The 13,833-nt window shown below is 44.6% G+C and overlaps 1 protein-coding gene across 3 annotated transcripts in view; it reads right to left on the bottom strand.

Moving 5' to 3' along the window:
* Nucleotides 1-13,833, bottom strand: part of raver2 (ribonucleoprotein, PTB-binding 2) — a 151,649-nt gene that overhangs the window by 109,456 nt on the left and 28,360 nt on the right. The window lies entirely within an intron of this gene.

Genomic DNA, 13,833 nt, shown 5'->3' with positions numbered 1-13,833 from the left:
AAGGGAGGAGTGAGTGAGTGAGTGAGCGAGTGAGTGAGTGAGTGAGTGAGTGAGTGAGTGAGTGAGTGAGTGAGTGAGTGAGTGAGTGAGTGAGTGAGTGAGTGAGTGAGTGAGGGAAAGAGTGAGAGAAGGAGACAGAGAGAGAGAGCGAGAGAGAGAGAGTGTTTAGACAGCAGGAATCTTTGAAACCCAGAACACACTAACGTCTCTGTTGTCCATTGAGCTAAATCTTTCATTATTTTACATTTATTTCCTTCTCCGGATATACTTTCAGAAGTCTTTGATGGAAGGTCTCCCTATTGTAATTATTGAATGATTGGGAAATTAGATCAAGCATATCCTGTAGAAGAGCTGAATAGCTTTTTGGGCTCTTTATTGAGAAAACAGACACATGTAGTTAACACTCACAGGGGAGATACATCCCCAAAACATATTAATAAAAATATTAACATACTAAAGACTTTTTTCTTTTTACAGCCAAATCTCACCCGGCCCTCTGGTTCATCCACACATTTCATTTATTTGGACTATCTATTTGGTAAAAGACCAAGTCCGTATTATGGCAAGAACAGATCAAATAAACAAAGAGAAACAACAGTCCATCATTACTTTAAGATAAGAAGGTCAGGTAATCCAGAAAATGTCAAGAACTTTGAAAGTTTCTTCAAGTGCAGTCGCAAAACCTGTCAAGCGCTATGATAAAACTGGCTCTCATGAGGACCGCCACAGGAAAGGAAGACCCAGAGTTATCTCTGCTGCAGAGGATAAGTTCATTAGAGTTACCAGCCTCAGACTGCAGCCCAAATAAATGCTTCACAGGGTTCGCGGAACAGAAACATCTCAACATCAACAGTTCAGAGGAGACTGTGTGAATCAGGCCTTTGTGGTTGAATTGCTGCAAAGAAGCCACTAAAGGACACCAATAATAAGAAGAGACTTGCATGAGCCAAGAAACAAGCAGTGGCCATTAGACCAGTGGAAATCTGTCCTTTAATCTTGATGAGTTCAAATTGGAGATTTTTGGTTCCAACTGCTGTGTCTTTGTGAGACGCAGAGTAGGTGAACGGATGATATCTGCACGTGTGGTTCCCAGTGAAGCATGGAGGAGGAGGTGAGATGGTGCTTTGCTGGTGACACTGTCAGTGATTTATTTAGAATTCAAGGCACACTTAACCAGCATGGCTACCACAGCATTCTGCAGCGATACTCCATCCCATCTGTTTTGCGCTTAGTGGGACTATCATCTGTTTTTCAACAGGACAATGGCCCAACACACCTCCAGGCTGTGTAAGGGCTATGCAACATGTAAAGTATTGGTCCCATGTTTCATGAGCTGAAATAAAAGATACCAGAAATGTCCCACACGAACAAAAAGCTTATTTCTCTCAAATTTTGTGCACAAATGTGTTTACATCCCTCTTAGTGAGCATTTCTCCTTTGCCAAGATAATTTATCCACCTGACAGTTGTAGCATATCAAGAAGCTGATTAAACAGCATGACCATTACACAGGTGAACCTTGTCCTGGGGACAATAAAAGGCCACACTAAAATGTGCAGTTTTGTCACACAACACAATGCCACAGATCCAAAGCAAATGTTATTTGTCACTTGCGCTGAATACAACAGCTGTAGACCTTACCATTAAATGCTTACTTACAAGCCCTTAACCCACAATGCAGTTCAAGAAATAGAGTTGAGAAAAAATATACTAAATAAAATGTCGTGAAGTGACTATCATTAATATGATGACGGCTATTTATCAAATAATTACCTACCACGTTTAACTATTACTCGATTAAATTAATCATGTAACAATTAACTCATTAGGAATTTGGGGCACCAACCACGGGAATAGTTCTTGAACGAGTTACTATCTCCCAACTTAAACTCTAAAGATATTATAAATACTGTATCTCTTACATCAGTAACAGTCAATTATTAATTATTACCTCATCAGTCTCATTCTGAACGTTGTTTACTTCGTAAATCTGCACAATCCCGAAACAAAGTGATGAGTCAGCGATGCACAAATTGGTTTAATTATTTAGTTAGAAAATAAATAAATCACACAGAAATACATAAACACACACACACACACGGTATAGGTTATTGATTACTGACATAACGCAATGAAAACAGTCCCTAGAGGACTAACCCGATATGATGGCTTGTTACACAATGGAAAAAGGATGGGGAAAGATAAAGAGCAGGTAAGATAAAGTGAGTGGACTTATCCTACATACATTTGGAAACTATGCTCACCATAAACATAAACACCCTAACAACCTCTCATTCGGATTAGATATGCAACATATATTTACACGTAGATGTCTTTCTCTGTCGTCTCTCTGTTGAAACCACTCGATCCGTCTATGGCGAGTAGTTCAATGTAAGTCTCTGGCTGTCCACCAGGAGTTACAATGTCCTTCTTAGTTGTATGCTTCTTTGTCTTAGAGTGCTCGTTAGAATGGATACATCAGAGGTGTACCACCTGGTGGTGAGAGGGATCTGTTCTTCCCTCCTGTCTTTGGTCAATTGTCCGAGACTGCTTTACACGCAGAGCTGCAGACATGGTATGTTTTGGTCTAGTTTTCACCTTCTTCACTCGTCGAGAGTTTCAGAGGGTCTTTCGTATCTTGTAGTTTTAACCATTTCAACGTCCTCGCGTGCTCTGGTCTGTGTTTAAATTCTCAGGGAGTCCTTTTCAGCACTCTGACCTTGGGGGGCGTTCCATCCTGTTGACACGTTTGTGCTCATGTGGGCGTGGTTACTGACTGGGCCCAGGATTATATGAAAAGCCCGTTTAGAGGCTTAAATCACATTTCTATCCTCACAAAAGTATTGTTATACTTAATCATTTATTTTATACAACACTGATAACAGGGGCTGCATGCACAGTGAGGCAAAGACTTTTGGAGGATGGCCTGGTGTCAAGAAGGGCAGCAAAGAAGCCACTTCTCTCCAGGAAAAACATCAGGGACAGACTGATATTCTGCAAAAGGTACAGGGATTGGACTGCTGAGGACTGGGGTAAAGTCATTTTCTCTGATTAATCCCCTTCCTGATTGTTTGGGGCATCTGGAAAAAAATATTGTCCGGAGAAGACAAGGTGAGCGCTACCATCAGTCCTGTGTCATGCCAACAGTAAAGCATCCTGAGACCATTCATGTGTGGGGTTGCTTCTCAGCCAAGGGAGTGGGCTCACTCACAATTTTGTCTAAGAACACCATGAATAAAGAATGGTACCAACACATCCTCCGAGAGCAGCTTCTCCCAACCATCCAGGAACAGTTTGGTGACGAACAATGACTTTTCCAGCATGATGGAGCACCTTGCCATAAGGCAAAAGTGATAACTAAGTGGCTCGGGGAACAAAACATTGATATTTTGGCTTACTTGTTGTGTGTATGTACTGACATGTGACCTACTTGTTGTGTGTATGTACTGACATGTGACCTACTTGTTGTGTGTATGTACTGACATGTGACCTACTTGTTGTGTGTATGTACTGACATGTGACCTACTTGTTGTGTGTATGTACTGACATGTGACCTACTTGTGTGTATGTACTGACATGTGACTTAGTTGTTGTGTTTATGTACTGACATGTGACTTACTGGTTGTGTGTATGTACTGACATGTGACCTACTTGTTGTGTTTATGTACTGACATGTGACTTACTTGTTGTGTGTGTGTACTACAATGTGACCAACTTGTTGTGTGTATGTACTGACATGTGACTTACTTGTTGTGTTTATGTACTGACATGTGACTTACTTGTTGTGCTTATGTACTGACATGTGACCTACTTGTTGTGTTTATGTACTGACATGTGACCTACTTGTTGTGTGTGTGTACTACAATGTGACCAACTTGTTGTGTGTATGTACTGACATGTGACTGACTTGTTGTGTTTATGTACTGACATGTGACTTACTTGTTGTGTGTATGTATTGCCATGTGACTTACTTGTTGTGTGTATGTACTGACATGTGACCTACTTGTTGTGTTTATGTACTGACATGTGACTTACTTGTTGTGTGTATGTATTGCCATGTGACTTACTTGTTGTGTGTATGTACTGACATGTATGTGTAACTGATAGATGCGCACACACACACTTACATACACTAACACACACACCCATTATTAGTCTTTAGTTACATTGTTTTTTTGTGTCTGTAAATTCATCTGTCTTTAGTTGTAGTTTTTTTATATACACTGAACAAAAATATAAATGCAACAACTTCAAAGATTTTACTGAGTTACAGTTCATATAATGAAATCAGTCAATTTAAATACATTCATTAGGCTCTAATCTATAGACACATGACTGGGAATACAGATATGCATCTTCTGGTCACCGATACCTTAAAAAATAATTATGGGTGTGCTTCAGAAAACCAGTCAGTATCAGGTGTGACCACCAATTACCCTACCTCATGCAGAGCAACACATCTCCTTCTCATAGAGTTGATCAGGCTGTTTATTTTGGCTATAGAATGTTGTCCCACTCATCTTCAATGGCTGAGTGAAGTTACTGGATATTGGAACTGGAAATCGCTGTTGTAAATGTCGATCCAGAGCATCCCAAACTTGCTCAATGGGTGACATGTCTGGTCAGTAAGCAGGCCATGGATGAACTGAGAGAGTTTTCAGCTTACAGAAATTGTGTACAGATTCATTCCACATAGGGCTGTGCATTATTATGCTGAAATACAGTTGAAGTCGTAAGATTACATACACCTTAGCCAAATACATTTAAATTCAGTTTTTCACAATTCCTGACATTTAATCCTAGTAAAAAATGACCTGTCTTGGGTCAGATCACCACTTTATTTTAAGAATGTGAAATGTCAGAATAATAGTAGAGAGAACTGTAGTCTGACTTTTTTATGGCGGTTTTGGATCAGTGGCTTCTTCCTTGCTGAGCGGCCTTTCAGGTTATGTCGATACAGGACTTTTGTACATGTTTCCTCCAGAATCTTCACAAGGTCCTTTGTTGTTGTTCTGGGATTGATTTGCACTTTTCGCATCAAAGTACGTTCATCTCTAGGAGACAGAATGATCTCCTTCCTGAGCGGTATGACAGCTTTGTGGTCCCATGGTGTTTATAGTTGCGTACTATTGTTTGTACAGATGAACTTGGTACCTTCAGGCATTTGGAAATTGCTCCCAAGGATGAACCAGACTTGTGGAGGGCTACAATTTTTATTCTGAGGTCTTGGCTGATTTCTTTTGATTTTCCCATGATGTCAAGAAAAGAGGCACTGAGTTTGAAGGTAGGCCTTGAAATACATCCACCGGTACACATTCAATTTTTTATATATTTTTTTATTTATTTCACCTTTATTTAACCAGGTAGGCTAAATAAAGGTAAAATGAAATAAAAAAGGCTAGTTGAAAACAAGTTCTCATTTGCAACTGCGACCTGGCCAAGATAAAGCAGAGCAGTTTGACACATACAACAACATGGAGTTACACACATACAGTAGGAAAAAAAACGTTGTGCAGAAGATGAATGTGCAAGTAGAGATACTGGGGTGCAAATTAATTTATTAATTTATTAATTAATTTATTTATTTGTTATTTCACCTTTATTTAACCAGGTAGGCTAGTTGAGAACAGGTTCTCATTTGCAACTGCGACCTGGCCAATATAAAGCCTAGCAGTGTGAACAGACAACACAGAGTTACACATGGAGTAAACAATTGACAAGTCAATAACACAGAGAAAAAAAGGGGAGTCTATATACAATGTGTGCAAAAGGCATGAGGAGGTAGGCGAATAATTACAATATTGCAGATTAACACTGGAGTGATAAATGATCAGATGATCATGTACAGGTAGAGATATTGGTGTGCAAAAGAGCACAAAATTGAATAAATAAAAACTGTGGGGATGAGGTAGGTGAAAATGGGTGTGCTATTTACCAATAGATTATGTACAGCTGCAGCGATCGGTTAGCTGCTCAGCTAGCTTATGTTTGAAGTTGGTGAGGGAGATAAAAAGTCTCCAACTTCAGCGATTTTTGCAATTCGTTCCAGTCACAGGCAGCAGAGTACTGGAACGAAAGGCGGCCGAATGAGGTGTTGGCTTTAGGGATGATCAATGAGATACACCTGCTGGAGCGCGTGCTACGGATGGGTGTTGCCATCGTGACCAGTGAGCTGAGATAAGGCGGAGCTTTGCCTAGCGTGGCCTTGTAGATGACCTGAAGCCAGTGGGTCTGGCGACGAATATGTAGCGAGGGCCAGCCGACTAGAGCATACAAGTCGCAGTGGTGGGTAGTATAAGGTGCTTTAGTGACAAAACGGATGGCACTGTGATAAACTGCATCCAGTTTGCTGAGTAGAGTGTTGGAAGCAATTTTGTAGATGACATCGCCGAAGTCGAGGATCGGTAGGATAGTCAGTTTTACTAGGGTAAGCTTGGCAGCGTGAGTGAAGGAGGCTTTGTTGCGGAATAGAAAGCCGATTCTTGATTTGATTTTCGATTGGAGATGTTTGATATGGGTCTGGAAGGAGAGTTTGCAGTCTAGCCAGACACCTAGGTACTTATAGGTGTCCACATATTCAAGGTCGGAGCCATCCAGTGTGGTGATGCTAGTCGGGCATGCGGGTGCAGGCAGCGATCGGTTGAAAAGCATGCATTTGGTTTTACTAGCGTTTAAGAGCAGTTGGAGGCCACGGAAGGAGTGTTGAATGGCATTGAATCTCGATTGGAGGTTAGATAGCACAGTGTCCAATGACGGGCCGAAAGTGTATACAATGGTGTCGTCTGCGTAGAGGTGGATCAGGGAATCGCCCGCAGCAAGAGCAACATCATTGATATATACAGAGAAAAGAGTCGACCCGAGAATTGAACCCTGTGGCACCCCCATAGAGACTGCCAGAGGACCGGACAACATGCCCTCCGATTTGACACACTGAACTCTGTCTGCAAAGTAATTGGTGAACCAGGCAAGGCAGTCATCCGAAAAACCGAGGCTACTGAGTCTGCCGATAAGAATATGGTGATTGACAGAGTCGAAAGCCTTGGCAAGGTCGATGAAGACGGCTGCACAGTACTGTCTTTTATCGATGGCGGTTATGATGTCGTTTAGTACCTTGAGTGTGGCTGAGGTGCACCCGTGACAGGCTCGGAAACCGGATTGCATAGCGGAGAAGGTACGGTGGGATTCGAGATGGTCAGTCACCTGTTTGATGACTTCGTCAACCATTTTGAAAAGAAGGTCGACGACAACCGATCCTCGTTTGCTAAGTCAAACGGCACCGCTGGTTCTGCTCACACTGCCCTACCCTGTGCTCTGACCTCTTTCTCCCCTCTCTCTCCAGATGAAATCTCGCGTCTTGTGACGGCCGGCCGCCCAACAACCTGCCCGCTTGACCCTATCCCCTCCTCCCTTCTCCAGACCATTTCCGGAGACCTTCTTCCTTACCTCACCTCGCTCATCAACTCATCCCTGACCGTTGGCTACGTCCCTTCCATCTTCAAGAGAGCGAGAGTTGCACCCCTTCTGAAAAAACCTACACTCGATCCCTCCGATGTCAACAACTACAGACCAGTATCCCTTCTTTCTTTTCTCTCCAAAACTCTTGAACGTGCCGTCCTTGGCCAGCTCTCCCGCTATCTCTCTCTGAATGACCTTCTTGATCCAAATCAGTCAGGTTTCAAGACTAGTCATTCAACTGAGACTGCTCTTCTCTGTATCACGGAGGCGCTCCGCACTGCTAAAGCTAACTCTCTCTCCTCTGCTCTCATCCTTCTAGACCTATCGGCTGCCTTCGATACTGTGAACCATCAGATCCTCCTCTCCACCATCTCCGAGTTGGGCATCTCCGGCGCGGCCCACGCTTGGATTGCGTCCTACCTGACAGGTCGCTCCTACCAGGTGGCGTGGCGAGAATCTGTGTCCTCACCACGCGCTCTCACCACTGGTGTCCCCCAGGGCTCTGTTCTCGACCCTCTCCTATTCTCGCTATACACCAAGTCACTTGGCTCTGGCATAACCTCACATGGTCTCTCCTACCATTGCTATGCAGACGACACACAATTAATCTTCTCCTTTCCCCCTTCTGATGACCAGGTGGCGAATCGCATCTCTGCATGTCTGGCAGACATATCAGTGTGGATGACGGATCACTACCTCAAGCTGAACCTCGGCAAGACGGAGCTGCTCTTCCTCCCGGGGAAGGACTGCCCGTTCCATGATCTCGCCATCACGGTTGACAACTCCATTGTGTCCTCCTCCCAGAGCGCTAAGAACCTCGGTGTGATCCTGGACAACACCCTGTCATTCTCAACTAACATCAAGGCGGTGGCCCGTTCCTGTAGGTTCATGCTCTACAACATCCGCAGAGTACGACCCTGCCTCACACAGGAAGCGGCGCAGGTCCTAATCCAGGCACTTGTCATCTCCCGTCTGGATTACTGCAACTCGCTGTTGGCTGGGCTCCCTGCCTGTGCCATTAAACCCCTACAACTCATCCAGAACGCCGCAGCCCGTCTGGTGTTCAACCTTCCCAAGTTCTCTCACGTCACCCCGCTCCTCCGCTCTCTCCACTGGCTTCCAGTTGAAGCTCGCATCCGCTACAAGACCATGGTGCTTGCCTACGGAGCTGTGAGGGGAACGGCACCGCAGTACCTCCAGGCTCTGATCAGGCCCTACACCCAAACAAGGGCACTGCGTTCATCCACCTCTGGCCTGCTCGCCTCCCTACCACTGAGGAAGTACAGTTCCCGCTCAGCCCAGTCAAAACTGTTCGCTGCTCTGGCCCCCCAATGGTGGAACAAACTCCCTCACGACGCCAGGACAGCGGAGTCAATCACCACCTTCCGGAGACACCTGAAACCCCACCTCTTTAAGGAATACCTTGGATAGGATAAGTAATCCTTCTCACCCCCCCCCCTTTAAGATTTAGATGCACTATTGTAAAGTGACTGTTCTACTGGATGTCATAAGGTGAATGCACCAATTTGTAAGTCGCTCTGGATAAGAGCGTCTGCTAAATGACTTAAATGTTAAATGTAATGTAAATGTTTGTTGACTTGGCTTTCGAAGACCTTAGATAGGCAGGGCAGGATGGATATAGGTCTGTAACAGTTTGGGTCCAGGGTGTCACCCCCTTTGAAGAGGGGGATGACTGCGGCAGCTTTCCAGTCCTTGGGGATCTCAGACGATATGAAAGAGAGGTTGAACAGGCTGGTAATAGGGGTTGCGACAATGGCGGCGGATAGTTTCAGAAATAGAGGGTCCAGATTGTCAAGCCCAGCTGATTTATAAGGGTCCAGGTTTTGCAGCTCTTTCAGAACATCTGCTATCTGGATTTGGGTAAAGGAGAACCTGGAGAGACTTGGGCGAGGAGCTGCGGGGGGGGCCGGGGCTGTTGGCTGAGGTAGGAGTAGCCAGGCGGAAGGCATGGCCAGCCGTTGAGAAATGCTTGTTGAAGTTTTCGATGAGCAAGATAAATAAATAAATACAGTATGAGGATGAGGTAGTTGGGTGGGCTATGTGCAGGTGGAGTGATCTGTGAGCTGCTTTGACAGCTGGTGCCTAAAACTAGTGAGGGAGATATGAGTCTCCAGCTTCAGTGATGTTTGCAGTTCGTTCCAGTCATTGGCAGCAGAGAACTGGAAAGAAAGGCGGCCAAAGGAGGAATTGGTTTTGGGGTGACCAGTGAGATATACCTGCTGGAGCGAGTGCTACGAGTGGGTGCTGCTATAGTGACCAGTGAGCTGAGATAAGGCGGGGCTTTACCTAGCAGAGACTTGTAGATGACCTGGAGCCAGTGGGTTTGGCGACAAGTATGAAGCGAGGGCCAGCCAACGAGGGCGTACAGGTTGCAGTGGTGGGTAGTATATGGGGCTTTGGTGACAAAACAGATGGCATTGTGATAGACTGCATCCAATTTGTTGAGAAGAGTGATGGAGACTATTTTATAAATGACATCGCCGAAGTCGAGGATCAGTAGAATGGTCAGTTTTACGAGGGTATGTTTGGCAGCATGAGTGAAGGATGCTTTGTTGCGAAATAGGAAGCCGATTCTAGATTTAATTTTGGATTGGATATGCTTAATGTGAGCCTGGCAGGAGAGTTTACAGTCAAACCAGACACCTAAGTATTTGTAGTTATCCACAATTGACACAAATTATGTCAATTACCCTACAGAAGCTTCTAAAGCCATGACATCATTTTCTGGATTTTTCCAAGCTGTTTAAAGGCACAGTCAACTTAGTGTATGTAAACTTCTGACCCACTGGAATTGTGATACAGTGAATTATAAGTGAAATAATCTATCTGTAAGCAATTATTGGAAAACTTACTTATGTCGTGCACAAGGTAGATGTCCTAACCGACTTGCCAATACTGTAGTTTGTTAACAAGAAATTTGTGGAGTTTTAATGACTCCAACCTAAGTGTATGTAAACTTCTGACTTCAACTGTATGAGGTGAAGGAAGAATGGCAAGACAATGGGCCTCGGGATCTCAGGTATGGTATCTCTGCATTCAAATGGCCATTGATTAAATGCATTTGTATTAGTTGTCCAAAGTTTATGCATGCCCATACCCTAACCTCACCGGCACCATTACGCACCAGCCGTATGTCGGGATCTGTGAAGAGCACACTTCTCCAGCATATCAGTGGTCATCAAAGGTGAGCATTTGCCCACTGAAGTCGGTTACAAAACCGAACTGCAGTCAGGTCAAGAACCTGGTGAGCACGACGATCACGCAGATGAGCTTTCCAGAGATGGTTTCTGACAGTTCGTGCAGAAATTCTTCAGTTGTGCAAACCATCAGTTTCATCAGCTGTCTGGGTGACTGGTTTCAAACGATCCCGCAGGTGATGAAGCCGGATGTGGAGGTCCTGGGCTGGCGTGGTTACACGTGGTCTGCGGTTGTGATGCTGGTTGGATGTACTGCCGTATTCTCTAAAATGATTTTGGAGGCGGCTTATGGTAGAGAAATGAACATTTCTAGAAACAGCTCTGGTGAATATTCTTGCAGTCAGCATGCCAATTGCAGTCTCCCTTAAAACTTGAGACATCCTACCAGATGGGCTAAATATTTTTTTGTGCTCACTAGGAGGCAAGCAACACTGAAGCATGCATGACAGCATCAGCTGTTCCGGACGACTGTGTGATCACGCCTTCCTTAGCCAATGTGAGCAAGACCTTGGAACAGGTTAATATTCACAAGGCCACGTGCGTGGCCAGACGGATTACCAGGACGTGTACTCAAGAGCATGCACGGACCAACTGGTAAGTGTCTTCACTGACATTTTATTTTCTCCCCAATTTCATGATATCCAATTGGTAGTTACAGTCTTGTCCCATCACTGCAACTCCCGTACAGACTCAGGAGTTGCGAAGGTCGAGATCCATGCATCCTCCGAAACTCAACCCTGCTTCTTGACACACTGCTCGCTTAACCCGGAAGCCAGCCTCACCAATGTGTCAGAGGACATGCGCCCGGCCCACCAAAAGGAATCGCTAGTGCGCGATGGGACAAGGACATCCTGGGAAGTCCTCCCCTGACCCAGGCGACGCTGGGCCAATTGTACACTGCCTCAACGGTCTCCTGGTCACGGCCGGCTGCGACACAGCCTGGGATTGAACCCGAGTCTGTAGTGATGCCTCTAGCCTTAGACCACTGTGCCACTCGGGAGGCCCTTTCACTGACATTTTCAAACTCTCCCTGACCGAGTCTGTAACACCTACACGTTTCAAGCAGACCAGCATACTCCCTGTGCCCAAGAAAGCAAAGGTAACCTGCCTAACTGACGACCGCACCGTAGCACGGGTTCACATGAGAGGTATCTGTCGTTCCATTGCTTTTCTACAGACAATGGAATTCTCCGGTTGGAACATTATTGAACATTTATGATAAAAACATCCTAAAGATTGGTTCTATACTTAGTTAGTTTTAACAAAAGAAGCTATTTGGACATAAATGATGGACATTATCGAAAACAAAACAAACATTTATTGTGGAACTGCGATTCCTGGGAGTGCATTCTGATGAAGATCATCAAAGGTAAGTGAATATTTATAATGCTATTTTTGACTAATGTTGACTGCGCCACATGGCAGATATATCTTTTCGCTGGTTTGGGCTCTGAATGCAGTACTCAGATTATGCTTTTTCCGTAAAGTATTTTTGGAATCTGACACAGCGGTTGCATTAAGGAGAAGTGTATTTAAAGTTCCATGCATAACAATTGAATTTTCATCAACATTTATAATGAGTATTTCTGTGAATTCATGTGGCTCTCTGCACAATCACCGCATGTTTTAGAACTACTGAACGTAAACGCGCCAATGTAAAATTAGATTATTTGATATAAATATGCACTTTATCGAACAAGACATACATGTATTGGTTAACATGATGTCCTATGAGTGTCATCTGATGACGATCATCAGAGGTTAATGATTAATTTTATCTCTATTTGTGCTTTTTGTGACTGGCTGGGTTTTTCTGTGGCTTGGTGGTGACCTAACATAATCGTTTGTGGAGCTTTCCCTGTAAAGCATTTTTGAAATCTGACACTGTGGCTGGATTGACAGGAATTGTATCTTTAAAATGGTGCCTAATACTTGTATGTTTGAGAAATTTGATTTATGAGATTTCTGTTGATTTGTATTTGGCGCCCTGCAATTTCATTGGCTGTTGGCGAGGGAACCCCAGTCCTAGACAGGTTAACGAGAGAATCACTGACATGATGTAAGCTGGTCCTTTTGTGGCAGGGCTGAAATGAAGTGGAAATGTTTTTGGGGGATTCAGTTCATTTGCATGGCAAAGAGGGACTTCACAATTAATTGCAATTCATCTGATCACTCTTCATAACATTCTGGAGTGTTTGCAAATTGCCATCATACAGCAGACTTTGTGAAAATGTATATTATGTCATTCTCAAAACTTTTGGTCCCAACTGTATATTTTCTTGAATTTGTTCTTGACCTGGAGACCCCTGGTGGCATGTTTGGTGGGGTAAGTAAGTACTGTGAGAGCTATACTTAAGTTGATAATACAGAAAATGTGGAATTTTCAACACATTCATATTTCTCACAAAGAATTAGTGAGGTCAATCTCTCTACTCTGAGCCAAGAGAGACCGACATGCATACTGTACCCTCTGTGTTCTTTGAGGGGCAAGACTATATAGCGTATAGTATACCTCCATTTGAACTGTGGAGGTAGTGGTGCCTGCCTGCTGCCTGAGGGAAGATGTGTGGCTGGTCCCTGGGGAACTGCTGCCTGACAGAAGATTTGTGGCTGCTCTCTGGGGAACTGCTGCCTGACAGTAGATGTATGGCTGGTCTCTGGGGAACTGCTGCCTGACAGTAGATGTATGGCTGGTCTCTGGGGAACTACTGCCTGAGTGTAGATGTATGGCTGGTCTCTGGGGAACTACTGCCTGACAGTAGATGTATGGCTGGTCTCTGGGGAACTACTGCCTGACAGTAGATGTATGGCTGGTCTCTGGGGAACTGCTGCCTGACAGTAGATGTATGGCTGGTCTCTGGGGAACTGCTGCCTGACAGAAGATGTATGGCTGCTCTCTGGGGAACTGCTGCCTGACAGAAGATGTATGGCTGGTCTCTGGGGAACTGCTGCCTGACAGAAGATGTATGGCTGGCTGGTCTCTGGGGAACTGCTGCCTGACAGTAGATGTATGGCTGGTCTCTGGGGAACTGCTGCCTGACAGTAGATGTATGGCTGGTCTCTGGGGAACTGCTTCCTGACGGAAGATGTATGACTGGTCTCTGGGGAACTACTGCCTGACAGAAGATGTATGGCTGGTCTCTGGGGAACTGCTGCCTGAC

This window comes from Oncorhynchus gorbuscha, linkage group LG15 (assembly GCF_021184085.1).
Source record: "Oncorhynchus gorbuscha isolate QuinsamMale2020 ecotype Even-year linkage group LG15, OgorEven_v1.0, whole genome shotgun sequence".
In the NCBI taxonomy this organism is placed as follows: domain Eukaryota; kingdom Metazoa; phylum Chordata; class Actinopteri; order Salmoniformes; family Salmonidae; genus Oncorhynchus; species Oncorhynchus gorbuscha.
This window is presented reverse-complemented; position numbering and strand designations above follow the sequence as displayed.